General features: G+C 46.6%; 1 protein-coding gene across 5 annotated transcripts in view; it reads left to right on the forward strand.

Moving 5' to 3' along the window:
- Positions 1 to 1,903: 1,903 nt before the first annotated feature.
- LOC115531221 (tumor necrosis factor receptor superfamily member 14) overlaps positions 1,904 to 14,372 on the forward strand; it is an 81,722-nt gene continuing 69,253 nt past the window's right edge. The window contains exon 1 of one of the 5 annotated variants that reach the window (XM_030342097.1): positions 1,904 to 1,921. The gene's annotated coding sequence lies outside the window, so the exon portion shown is untranslated. Of the gene's footprint in view, positions 1,922 to 4,708; positions 5,245 to 6,376; positions 6,546 to 14,372 lie in introns of those variants that run through there. The other 4 variants (XM_030342330.1, XM_030341845.1, XM_030341928.1 and 1 more) reach the window with 4 other exon arrangements.

A 14,372-nucleotide genomic window follows, 5' to 3' on the forward strand; every position in this document is an offset into this window, starting at 1 on the left:
GTTTGAAAGTTCGAAGTCATTCTTGATTCTTCTTTTTCGTTTGATCAGTACAATTGCTGAAAAGAAAGGGAGGATGAGCGGCGGTATGCGCCGCCTTATATACACGGTACCGTGGGAAATGTGGGCGGTGCCCACATTGATTGGTGCATAGTTGAAATTTTCAGTGAGCGAGAGCACGCGCACGGGACAAACCCATAAGGCGAAGCCTAGAGGGCCTAGCCTACATGAAATAGAACAGGAGCGGACCAATCTACTATCCTCCCCCCAGGATAGGATGTACACTACACACCCTGAAACTAAACCTGTTGTCTGGTCCTTCTCATCTCAGATGTGAATCTGAGGGACTGAAACTGATGAGACCAGGAACTGATTCAACTGATTCTGAATGTGGAGATCAAGGTCCACATGCAGGACTAGTGGCAGGAGTAATACCAGGAGTCATACTGGTAGTGGCTTTAATAATCATAGCCATTATTCACAGGAAGAAAATAAAAGGCAAGTATTACATTAAGCTAACATGTATCAGGGTTACATTAAACTAACATGTATCATGGTTATTATACTGAATGATAGTGGCTGCTTTCATGTAGTTGCTGCTGTTCTGACATTACTGTATGTTCCTGTATTGTTAATCACTATAGCTTGGATACCAACCTAATCCTCATCTTCAAAACCGCTTATCCGGGGGCAGCAACTCTAGCAGGGGGCCCCAGACTTCCCTTTCCCAGGGCACAGTGACCAGCTCTGACGGGGGGATCCTGAGGCGTTCCCCGGCCAGTGTTGAGATATAATCTCTCCCCCTAGTCCTGGGTCTTCCCCGAGGCCTCCTCCCCACTGGTCGTTATGGACCACCCCCCCAAGGGAGGCGCCCAGTGGGCATCCTACCAGATGAACCCCCTCCACTGACTCCTTTCTAGGCAGAGCAGCAGCGGCTCTACTCCGAGCTCCTCCCGGATGGCTGAGATTCTCACCCCATCCCTGAGGGAGAGACACCCTCCTGAGAAAACCCACCTCAGCTGCTTGCACCCGCCATCTCGTCCTTTCGGTCCTCACCCACCCTTCTTGACCATAGGTGAGGAACGAAGATCGACCGGTAGATCCTCATCTATGGTCATGGACATCCACCCTTAAAGGGGAACTATGCAACTTTGGCCACTTCTTCGCTGTTTCCTTGGTTTGCGCACGCACTGAGCTCCCCCTACAGCTTCGGAGGAGATATTTTACAACACTGTCGTAACAACTCATTGACGACCCTTCCCCATCCACTTCTACGCTTGCCATATGCATTTGTCTTCAAAGAAGCCGGCGAATGCTTGGAGTCATGTCCGATGTAGATGTTCATAAAGAGTAGACAAGGTTATACATTTTGAAAGGGTGTATGTGTTACAATAAACCCATCCTTTTTTATAGTTGACGGGGAGATGTTATATCCTAGATTAGAATGGTTTTATCTTTGGTTGTTGAACAGAACGATCAGTGTATGAGTGCTGGCCAAGATAATACATAACGATAGCATGAACAATTTGCGCAGCAATCGTACATTTAGGTATCTGCTCAAGTACATCACTTGTGTACGGAATTACAGGGAAATGGATTCAGAGATCGAGACGGTATGCTGTCGCTAGTCCCCGCAGGAGTTCTCATAGGCAGATGCTGTGTCTGGAAGATTAGGGACACTGTTACGTGCCGACAGCAGTAAAGTGCCTGTTAGGCGTTCTTCCCTCCTGGTCTTCTTTCTCTCCCTCTCCTGTTTACTCTTTTTTTCTATAGGATCCTGACGACTTAATTGGAGCTCAACTGTGCAGTCTCATCCTGCTGCTGATTGGTTGCCTTGGACCAGGAAATTGGCATAAAACCATGCCGGTCGGCCGTCACTGGGCCTTCCTTGTTTTGCTGGGCCTTCCAGAATATTTTGTGCAAGGTATGTGAGGGAAGACGGAGGACAAGTTAAAGCTAGAGTGGGCGATTTGGGAAAAAACAGCCGTTGCGTTCTCTCTGGTCCCTCCCTGCCACGCTCTACCTGCTGTAGCTCCTCCCTCCGAAAGTCAGTTATGCGCGTTCATGTGAATTCTGTTACATTGATAGGAAGACGAAACACCATGTCCGATTCCTAGGTAATTAAACGTTAATGCTGATAACTACATAAGTACATATATAGCATCAACATCTTACTCACAGACATACCATGTATGTTATCTTAAAATCAATGTAATTGCGCTGGTAGGCCTAAGAAAGGTAGCTGTATCAGCCAAGCAAGATAGCAAACTAATTGCAACTGTAATTCGTTAGCATAAGCTGGTTATGATTATGTCCCAGGTCCTAACAGCACAGGACGTGGGATATGTAGGGTCAGCGGACGTCCTCCTGGAGCTCTATATATAATATAATATAATATAATTTTATATATAATATCACGGCCAACAGCTCTGTGCGCCTCCGGATGGCCGTAGCGCGGGGAGCTCTCATAGGGATTGGGCTTCTCGGGGTTTGTTTACCGGCGTTGCTATGGTTTCCGGTCTTGTGTGTTCCAACGGTCTATTAGGTAGGCCCATCTAATAAATCTCCGTCTAATCAATACTTCATTCACTGCCTCTTCCGTACAATATTATGAATAGACTGCGTCGGGTCCTCCAACGTCTCTCCCTCTTCCACAAAAGGTAAAGACATGCAATGGTGGTTATCGTGTTATGACGCGACAAATTCGACAAAACTTGCACAGCGACGACAGATTATGATTTGTGGCGCGACAAAACTTCGGCGACAACGCGAACGGGCGACAAATGTCGCGTTTGGTGTGAACGCCCAGTTAGTGTGACCATAACTAACATGTAAAACGGACCGGGAAAAGAACCATGGGCCGATGCAAGACATCCTACAGAACTGTATTGAAACGGTTACATTACAGAACCGTAATGTAACGGTTATCGTGGCTTTGCCTAGTAAAAAACCATACCAGCCGACACTTTACATATTCATCACAATATACCATGGAGAGATAACACTATTCCTTACCTGTCTATAAGAAATGTATTCATCTCAGGTTTTAATGTTTACTCTGGTTTTATTTCGAGCTCTCTCCGCCTCCCTTTTAGCAGTTGTCCTTTCAACAAGTGTCTTTCCTCTTTTTTTCGCTGTCTTACCGCAGTGTTTGTTGTAAGTATCCGGGGAATGGGAAATTTAGGGGCCGTTGATGAAGACATTGCTATTCATTTGTTGTCCGCCGTACACCCTGTACATACATGCAGAATTCAACCACTGTTAGAAACACTAGTTAGTTTGGTCGTGCCATCCGATTGTTTTGTAAATAGTATTTTTAGATAAGCCAGATAGGCCTTTTTGTTGTGTTCGTTTCTGAGAGGTAGAAGAGGGCCAGGCCTTGTTTTGTTCTACTTATTTCTTTGTTTTGGCCCGGCCACTATTCTTCCGGTCTCTCCCTCATATTTTGGTAACCTTGTTACGTTGATTATGATTTAAACCTTTGGAATAAACCCCTGTACTTGACACTTCTCCTAAGGACCCTTCAATGTTTTGGTTGTTGTGTTATTGTCTCCCGCATTGCCACCGCGGGGATGTAACAGACAGGAATCACTCGTTATCAAAATATCTACAGACAGATAATGACGGCTGATATCCAGTGCTGTAATATATATATCGTGTGATATACAGGGCTGTAGCCCTGTTTAAGTGGGCTCCAGCCGTGAAAGTGTAGCTTTCATGTTTTGCAGTGGAAACACGACTCAATGAGTGAAAGTACTTCATGGTGTACCATACAGATCAGAAAGCCACGAAGAAATGCACTCACATAAACTCCCCTCTATGAAGGTGTTTTAGAGTCTATGGCACAACAAACAGCCCATGATGTATAATAGCCCAGCAATTGGACAGGCCGATAGACACACTGCCCTCTAGCGGCCACAACAGGAACGTATTCAGAGTCTGCAAATTAAATACTCCTGCGTTTAGTGTAGATCCCAGTGCATCGGGGTGCTTTCACGTTTTGTGTGTCTGCTCTACATGATGACCCAACCTTCCGTTAAAAAGAACAGCCCTCTGCCTCGGCATTGAGAATCAGGGACTTCTGAATACTTACTGCAAGTAAAACAATATATTTTATAGGTCGGGTAATTTTAATTGTGAATGAATAGCCTACATTCTGATCAAACAGTCTGTTTGATCGACGCCAGGTGTGAAAACCGCATGGCAATGATGATATGACAACCGATGTGGCCAATCGTATACAATCATGTTCAACCAAACAATAGGCCTATACCTACCAATACCATATTTTGCCTAGTTTTTATATTACTATGTCTACATAGTTCTCTTATGTTGTCCATAGGCCTATTTAATGCTGGTCTCTTGACTTTATCCTTGCACTGCGTTCCTATTTGCACTTCCATCTTGACACACATAGAGCACCGTATACCATACATACTGAATCACAGGGTCAGCCCTGTCACTGGAAGCTTATACAGCCCTTAATGTTCCATGTGGACTTTTTATTTACTATCTTCTATTGTCAATAGTATTCATCTCTTTTTTTATACTCCTGTTTGTTGTATGTGTATGTTATGTGTGATGTCTTTAAAGCTACTGGGACATTGAATTTCCCCTTGGGGATAAATAAAAGTGCCGCCTGCCTGCCTGCCTGCCTGCCTGCCTGCCTGCCTGCCTGCCTGCCTGCCTGCCTCTTGTTTTTCTGAATTAGCTACATGATTATGACCAAATTCGGAAAAACGTGTAATGCTAGAAAAGATGATGCTCTGTTATTATGAATTAAAGAGTTTATTATCTCCGAATTCTGAGAAATTTTCATGTAAAAAGTCTGCTCCTGTTTTTTTTAATTAAACGACATTAGTATGTTAGAATTCTGAGAAATGTTCATGCAAAGCCTGAAGTCAGAAATGATGAGAAATCTCAAAAAGAGAGGCCGTCATTCACTTGAGAACTCGAATTCCTAGAATAAAACAAGTCCCGCCTGTTGAGTTGAATCCAGTTAATTCTGGTTTATGTTTGAGTCGTTGGGAGATACTAACGTCCATCAGTAATTGGTGGTATTGGTTTGTCAACTTTGCTCAGGAACCTCAGGACTGTGGTTCGTTCAGACGGAACGCCCATCATGATCTGCTGGACATTATGGCGTTTCTCCAGGATCAGTTGAACCGATAGTGTGACCCCTTAAATGGTCCATGGTTTCGACAGGTAGCCTACTTGAAATGTTTCGACGCTCTCAATTAAAGTAAGGTAGGCCTAATATAAACACTGTCTATGTTAAAAATGATATCCTCGTCATTGTATATTATAATATAGGTAGGCCTACTATATTATATATTATAGATTTCAACAAACTTTCTGGCTCCTTGGAACATCATAAGAGATAAGCTGTGTTCGAAATCGTTCCCTATTCACTCACTCATTATTCTCTATATAGTGTGTATGATATAGTGAACTATATAGTGGCGGTTCTTCATTAAATTACACCCCGGACGAGATCCCCTCCGAGCACCCCCCCTCGAAAAAAAATTAGATATTACAGTAAATGTTTTTGTTTTTTCTACAAACAGTCATGTTGTATTATAACAATATAGGTGAGAAACTTGTATTTCTCAATTGCATCAATTAGAGTATTGCTCTATACCAGCCGCGTGCCGTGGGGCGGCGAATTACTTGCAAAAGCATCCTCCTAAAATTTTCTTCCATTTTTAATAATGTGATTGTCCCATTAACTAATAGTTTCTGTAGGCTTTTCCGACTATTTTTGGTCTGTTTACATCACATTTTGGATGATGTTGGGCGGCGATAGGGGCGCACTCACACTAGGCAAAGTTGCCCTTTACCGTAGGCTACTCACGTTCCTTATCGCATAACCCTGCAGGCTTCAATAAGGATTTAAATCCGCGCTAACAGTGTATCCCCCATTCCCCCCCTTGTTCATTCCATTTGGGAGACCCAGAGGTCTCAACTGTCCCCCACGCCCCCTCCCCTTTCCCCTTCTCGCACAGCTTCTGTGCATGACACCATTATTAGCGGTAATTATACGGTAAGAAACTGTAACTTTCGGCTTCTTCTCCTCCGGAAAAACACGACGGCATTGTATTGTGGTATATGGGAGTAACGTGTATGGAACATCGTATTGTGGTGAGCAGCACGGGAAGGATGAGATAGGAGCCCAGGTTCAACCAATAATGCAGTTCCGTGCCCAGTGGCGAAGCTAGACCTTTTTTGGGTGGGCTAAAACTTGCCTTAGCCCACCCTATCGTTTCGTCTTCAAATCTAATATTCGACCGGGTTTTTTTTACACAAGCAATGAGAGGATGGATGCCGTACACTAATGAACAGGCTCAAATGGGCTAGTGAAATCGAGCGCAACCTTCCTGCAGGAATCTCTAACCTCTGATTGGTGGGTGGGCGTCTCCTGTTTGACAAAATCAAAAAGGCACCATGAGCGCACGCACCTAACATAGTTTTTGCTGTTATGTCTGTCAAAGAGGCTTTAGTCTTTATCAGAACATCCACGATTTCCAGCTGTGTTATAACATGACCAGGTAATAATAATAATAATAACAATTTTAATAGATGTCTTAAAGGCACCCAGTGCAACTTTATGTAAACATTCAATGAAAAATAAACATTCAATTTCTAGTCTTTTTTACACGTAGTAAGTTTCAATAACTCCATACCATTACATATCGACATTCAAGGAGCAAAGATGAGACGTCGCTGTGTGGTGAGAACTGATAGAAAATCGTAAACAACAACAATCGCCGGTGGGGAGAAGCCATTTTTCCATTGACTGGAAGCCTGCTTTATTTATTGTAGGTTACAAAAAATAAAGAAAATGGCGGCATTGTTGTTATCGATTTTCTATCAGTTCTCACCACACAACGACGTCTCATCTTTGCTGCTTGAATGTCGGTATTGTAGTGGACATTATGGACACAATTCCCCATACTGTGTGTTACATTTATTTCCCTTGATATATATTCCCTTATTATCCTTGTTATGCTTATCATCAGTCGTGCGTTCTGCACGACATGTTATTGTGTTCCAATATAAGGGACGCTGTCTCTTTAAGGAAGCGGACCTGTTTTGGTTGTGATGACAACGGCGCGGTTTGTTTATTCCGGTTTTGTGAGCAACAATAAATGACACGCCGTTGCGTTGTCAACGTGAGAAATCGCTTCTTTTATCAAATCACGATTTCCACACTGGTGACCCCGACGTTTGTCTGCTGGACGCATTCCAGTGACACACCGAACAACTATGTCGACGAATGCTGTTTCATTGAAACTCCCGGAGTTCTGGGAGTCGTCGGCTTCTGCTTGGTTCGCGCAGACTGAGGCACAGTTCGCGTTGCGTGAAATTACCGCGGACACCACCAAATACTACTATGTAGTGTCGGCCCTCGGCAGTTCAACAGCAACAAGAGTGGTTAGTCTCCTGAAACATCCCCCTGCAGAGAATAAGTATACAGCACTCAAGGCTCACCTGCTGAAGACTTTTGAACTTTCTGATGCTGAGAGGGCTAGCCGGCTATTTTCTCTGCAAGGCTTGGGCGACAGCAAACCGTCTGAACTTATGGACAGGATGTTGGATCTGCTTGGAGAGCACAGGCCTGATTTCCTCTTCGTCCAGCTCTTCCTGCGTCAACTCCCGTCTCAGGTACGGGCTGCTTTGGCCAACACTGCCATCACTGATTGCCGCGCGCTGGCAGAGGAGGCTGACAGGTTTTTTCTGGCTGTTCAACACCCTGGCATGACTGCTGCTGCGCTCCATCCTGCGTACGCCATTGCAACCAACTCGGCCCAAGTCCATCACACCGCCCCCCCTGCTCCCTGGTGACTCAGCGCTCACTGCAGTGGCTACAGTTTCGCACCGGCAACGTTCTGACACAAGCCTGTGTTTTTACCACGCTAAATTCGGCTCCAGGGCCAAGAAATGCCTACCACCTTGCAGCTTCAGGGGGACGGGAAACGCCAGGGCCGGCGCTCAGTAGTGGCTTTGAGTGTCGGCCGCACTGGCAGGCTGCTGTTCATCCAGGACACCATCTCCGGGCGCCGTTTCCTGTGTGACACCGGCGCACAGAGGAGCATTCTGCCTGCATTACCACTGGACATCCTGGCGGATGGATTTGGCCCCCCCCTGGAGGCTGCTAATGGTAGCCCCATACGCACTTATGGCACTCGACACGTTGCACTATGTTTTGGCGGTCAGCGGTTTAGCTGGGACTTTATCACAGCCAAAGTGGCTGTCCCCCTCCTGGGTGCGGACTTTCTATGCGCTTATGGGCTGCTGGTGGATGTCAAAAACCGTCGTTTGATTGACGCCACCACGTTTTCTTCATACACCTGCGCTCTCAGTGGTTTGGACTCCATCAGACTGTCTAGCGTGCTCTCGCAGGCCGACGAGTTTCATCGCCTGCTCGCAGAGTTTCCAGTGCTCACACAGCCCACCTTTTCTTCATCTACGGCCAAGCATGGAGTGGAGCACCACATCGCCACCAATGGCCCGCCTGTCTACGCCCAGGCACGACGACTAGACCCAGCCAAGCTGGCCATTGCCAGGGCTGAGTTTGACAGCATGGAACGCCTTGGCATCATCCGCCGCTCCAGCAGCCCGTGGGCTTCGCCTCTCCACATGGTTCCAAAGCCCGCCGGCGGGTGGCGCCCCTGCGGCGATTACCGCAGGCTTAACGACGCTACAACGCCAGATCGCTATCCAGTGCCTCATATCCAGGATTTTTCAGCACACCTGGCTGGCAAAGTTCTTTTTTCGAAGGTGGACCTCGTCCGTGGATACCACCAGGTTCCTGTCCAACAGCTCGATGTGCCCAAAACAGCAGTGATCACCCCTTTTGGACTGTTTGAGTTCTTGAGGATGCCTTTCGGCCTGAAAAACGCCGCCCAGTCATTCCAGCGCCTCATGGACTCTGTACTACGTGATCTGCCTTTCCTGTTTGTGTACCTGGACGACATCCTCGTGGCCAGTACCTCCAAAACCGAACACCTGGCCCACCTGCGGATCCTCTTCGAGCGTCTCAGCCAGCACGGACTTATCATCAACCCAGCTAAGTGCCAGTTTGGGTTGACCACCATCGACTTCCTGGGACATCGAGTCACCAAGGGCGGGGCCGTGCCACTCCCATCTAAGGTTGACGCGATCTCGAACTTCCCACGGCCCGTCACAGTGAGGTCCCTGCAGGAGTTCCTGGGAATGGTGAACTTTTACCACCGCTTCATTCCCAGAGCTGCTGCAATCATGTGCCCCCTGCATGAGGCCTTGAGGGGGAAAATACCAAAACATCTGGTGGATTGGTCCTCGGAGAGAGACAAAGCGTTCATGGATGCAAAGGCCGCGTTGGCCAAAGCGACGATGCTGGCACACCCATCACCTGATGCGCCCATTGCCATCACAACAGACGCTTCGGACTATGCAGTGGGCGGCGTGCACGAGCAGTGGGTGGATGGTGCCTGGCAACCGCTTGCTTTCTTTAGCCGCCAGCTACGCCCGCCTGAACGCAAGTACAGCACGTTTGACCGGGAGCTGCTTGCACTTCACCTTGCCATCCGACATTTCCGTTCACTGCTAGAGGGTCGACAGTTTACAGCTTTTGTCGACCACAAACCCCTAACGTTCGCCATGGCTAAGGTGTCTGAGCCGTGGTCTGCCCGCCAACAGCGACAACTCTCTTACATCTCAGAGTTCACCACAGACGTTCAACACGTTGCAGGCAAAGCCAACCTTGTCGCAGACTGCCTCTCTCGCACCGTTGTGGGGGCCGTCCACCTGGGGCTTGACTACGCCCACATGGCAGCCGATCAGGCCACGGACCTGGATGTACAGGCACTCAAGACTGCTGCCACTGGACTGCAGTTGTCGGAGATCGCTTTTGGCAATGGCGGCACCATGCTGCTTTGTGACGTCTCCACTGGACAGCCACAGCCCGTCGTTCCCTCGGCATGGAGACGACGTGTTTTTGACGCTGTGCACAGCCTTTCCCACCCGGGTAGGAAACCATCTCAGAGGTTGGTGGCGGCCAAGTTTGTCTGGCATGGCCTCAAGAAGGATGTGCGTGACTGGGCAGACTCTTGTGTGGAGTGTCAGCGATCAAAAATTCACCGCCACACCAAGGCTCCGCTGGCGCATTTCCCGGTGCCGGAGCGAAGATTCGACCACGTCAACGTGGATCTCATGGGTCCTCTTCCTTCCTCCCTGGGTTTCACTTACCTCCTCACCATGGTGGATAGGACCACTCGATGGCCGGAGGCTGTCCCATTGACATCAGGGACGACTGCTGAGATGGCACGGGCGTTCATCGGTACCTGGGTTGCCCGGTTTGGCACCCCATCTGACTTGTCTTCGGACCGGGGCTCACAGTTTACCTCTGAGCTCTGGAACGCCATTGCGGACAGCCTGGGTGTGAAACTTCACCGCACCACTGCATATCACCCCCAGGCTAACGGACTTTGCGAGCGTTTTCATAGTGCTATGAAGGCCTCTCTTCGAGCCAGCCTCAAGGACAGTGGCTGGGTTGACAGGCTCCCTTGGGTCATGCTGGGCCTGAGGACTGCCCCTAAGGAGGACCTACAGTCCTCATCAGCGGAGCTGGTGTATGGCCAGCCATTGCGGGTTCCAGGGGATTTCGTTCCTGACTCTACAATTCCCTGGTCCTCAGCCCATCAGCGGACAGTGCTTCAGGATAGGGCTAGGCTTTTCGCGCCTGTGCCTACTTCACGCCACAGCCTCCCACAATCCTACACGCCCCCACGTCTTTCGTCAGCGGAGTACGTCTTCATCCGTCATGACGCACACCGGGGGCCGCTGCAGCCTCCTTACGACGGCCCGTTCCGTGTTTTGGAGACGGGGGTAAAGCACTTTGTGGTGGACATTGGCGGTAGGGCAGAGCGCATTTCTGTGGACCGCCTTAAGCCAGCTCATCTGGATGTTGACAAGCCTGTTGGGCTTGCCCAGCCTCCAAAGCGTGGGCGCCCTCCGGTGCGGCCCAAGTCCCTGAGGGTGGAGCCTAGGTTTTCCTCACACCGCCATTCTCCCTCCCGCCCCATGCCTCGGGGGCGCCGCCGCCGTGCGCAGGGGCCTCGACCCACGCCCAAGTGCAGAGGAGTCGTTGTGGCCGAATTGTTCGCCCTCCTCCTCGCTGACTTTGGATTGTTTTTGTTATGGTGAATTCTTGGGGGACGTATGTAGTGGACATTATGGACACAATTCCCCATACTGTGTGTTACATTTATTTCCCTTGATATATATTCCCTTATTATCCTTGTTATGCTTATCATCAGTCGTCCGTTCTGCACGACATGTTATTGTGTTCCAATATAAGGGACGCTGTCTCTTTAAGGAAGCGGACCTGTTTTGGTTGTGATGACAACGGCGCGGTTTGTTTATTCCGGTTTTGTGAGCAACAATAAATGACACGCCGTTGCGTTGTCAACGTGAGAAATCGCTTCTTTTATCAAATCACGATTTCCACAGTATGTAATGGTATGGAGTTATTGAAACTTACTACATGTAAAAAAGACTAGAAATTGAATGTTTATTTTTAAGCCTCAAAAGTTGCACTGGGTGCCTTTAATCTGTCAGATGACTATTAAATGACAGTTGACCACAAGGCGATTCTATCTATGCCCCTTCTTGAATTGCTTCATGGTTTAGTTGGCAGAGGCTTGTAATGCTGCGTAGCATGATAAGCATGATAAGGTGCAAGGAGCAGAAAAAGTTGACATGGTGCTAATTTCTGTTGAAAAAAAACGCTGGCATTATTTTATCAGCTGAGGGCATGTTCATTGCCATAACAACGTGAGCTAATCAACACGTACAACATGTTCTAATACTATGAGACTCATGAAAACGCCCTCAGCTGATAAAAGGTGTCAGGGGGGCGTGAGCGGCAGAGGGGAATTAGTGTCTTAATCATTTATTTATTTAAATAAGTTACTCATTTTATTTTATTTTAAAGAAACATAATACCAAGGGTCAGAAGTTTTACAAGATTTTTGATCTTACAAAGTCATGACAGAGGGACTTGGTGTCTTTATTCATGCTTGAAAGATGAACATGTATCATTTTGAAAAGGAATAAGCTGATGAAGCTGACAAGTGACCAATGTTTACTGTTTAAAAATATTTTTAATTAAATGCAAACCCCAGTGAATCATATGCTCTTGTTTCTCTGTTTTGAGATTCACACAGACTTAGCAGTCTTGTTTAAATGTTACAAATTGAGTTAATAAACTGAACTTGGAAATAGTTTTAAGTTGTTCCAGATGTTATCTCCGCTTGACATCAGAACAACAAGATTCTTTGGCATCATAAGTTTTATAAAAATGTATGGGTCCCTGAAATTGAGACAACATAGTTTAGTGCTCCCGAAATAGTGGTCTGTTTCTCATTGTATTCGGCTAGTACATGTTGTATTTGTGGATTATTTTGCATCACAAGTTTTATAAAACTGTATGTTGATACAATTTATAAAATTGTATGGTTCCATGAAAGTGAGGCGACATAATTTAGTGCTCCCAAAATAGTGGTATGTTTCTCATATTAATATTCTAGTACATGTTATACCAATGTGTTTCAGTAACATATTCAGGAAAATATGGTCATTTTTGAGTGAAACTTACAGAAAGGAAATGTAATATACCTCAAACTTGTTATTACGGTTCACATCCATTGATTATTCCTTCATCCACAGTCTTTTTTCCTTTCACCACTTCAGTGGTTCAGAACTGCATTATTTAGCTGACACTGCCAGCTATTGGCTTAGACATACAACAGCATAGTAACTAAGAAAATAAAGGTTGTGGGAAAAAAGTATCTTGGACAGGAATTGTTATATACTTCACATACCCCTGTGGCTTCCTGGGGTTGAGCCCCCCCAAAAGTCAGAACCTAAAATCGCCCCTGTCCGTACCCCATACACCACACGACTACGAGCTGCCGTAATTTACGAGAAACATCAAACATGGAAAACAGCGCACCCAATAAACGAAGACGTCACTCTCGGTGACGGTGGCGGCAACGATACACACAACATGTCAACACTCAACAACACACAACTAATTAACTACCCCAACCCATTAACCCCACTCAACCCAGCAACCACACTGTCCCCGAAAGGGTCCAAACCCCCAGGATAAATTAATCCCCCAGAATCCCTTGCGCAACTGAATGAGTGCCTGCACCCCGTAGTCGCCACAGTATGTAGTGGATATTTTATTGTCCAGTGAATGAAATTAACCACTGAGAATTCGAACACCACTACACGATGGTGAGCACCATATATAGTGCACTATATCCGTGATAGGGAACGATTTCGCACACATCAGCTGTGTTCGAAATCGTGTTGAAAGTGATGGACAGCAATAAGAGGAAGGAGAAAGTTGGAGGTCTCTTTTCAATTCATTTTCAAGAATTAAAAAGAAAAAAGCACTGGAGAATGATGCAGCGAGATACTAGAATCCGATTCCGAGCATCGAGTAAAGGCGCTGCAGATAAAAGTGTCATGATTATTTCACATTTAAAATAAAAGCTACTAAATTATAGGACAAATGTTATGATTGCAACATATGGAGAAATGTAGGAAAATATATGCCATAATATGTAGGCGTCAGCGTATACTTGTGATTTTAAGGATCGAACTATAGCAACCTGCCGGTTACAAAGCAACCCGGGGGGTATTCCATCAAAGTCGCTAACGAAAGCGGCGCATAGTTGATTAAGCCCGGTTAGAACTAACGGCAACTTCTACTTGAGGCTAAAGCCGTTCCATCAACCCAGTTAAGTCGCGCCTTGCTCAGGTTAGTTCAAGCCGGGCTTACGTTATCGTGGATTATGCCCGCTCACGAGATATGTAACCAGCCCAGAACCGTGAATGTCGAATCATGGATCAAATGTCCAAAAAGGACCGGGCAGGATTTTTTCAAGCGGCGAACAGAAGCTGCTTGTGGAGGTCTATGAGGAGTACAAGCATATAGCAACTCAAAAAGGGAACAAATTAACCATTAATAAAAACAGGGAGGCCGCCTGGCAATAAAATCGCCGATCTTTTGAATGAATAAGTAGTATTACGCGTAACATAATTAATTGTAATATTGACCACAATTTCATAATCAGCTAAATAGTCTTGAGGTAACGTGTCGGGCTTGCACCCGGTCGTCCGGGGTTCAATCCCCTCCTTATAAGTGATTTAGGTAGGATTACTAGAGAAATCCGCAAACGTTTCATGCTGTTTACTGAATGGAATTTATGTGGCTGCAATTTCCCATGCAGCATTGTCTTTTTCATTGTGACAAAGGCTTATCAGTAACATTAATATTACCATTAACTTTACCATGGGTTTTTGCAAGTTATATTTTG

This window comes from Gadus morhua, chromosome 1 (assembly GCF_902167405.1).
Source record: "Gadus morhua chromosome 1, gadMor3.0, whole genome shotgun sequence".
NCBI lineage: Eukaryota > Metazoa > Chordata > Actinopteri > Gadiformes > Gadidae > Gadus > Gadus morhua.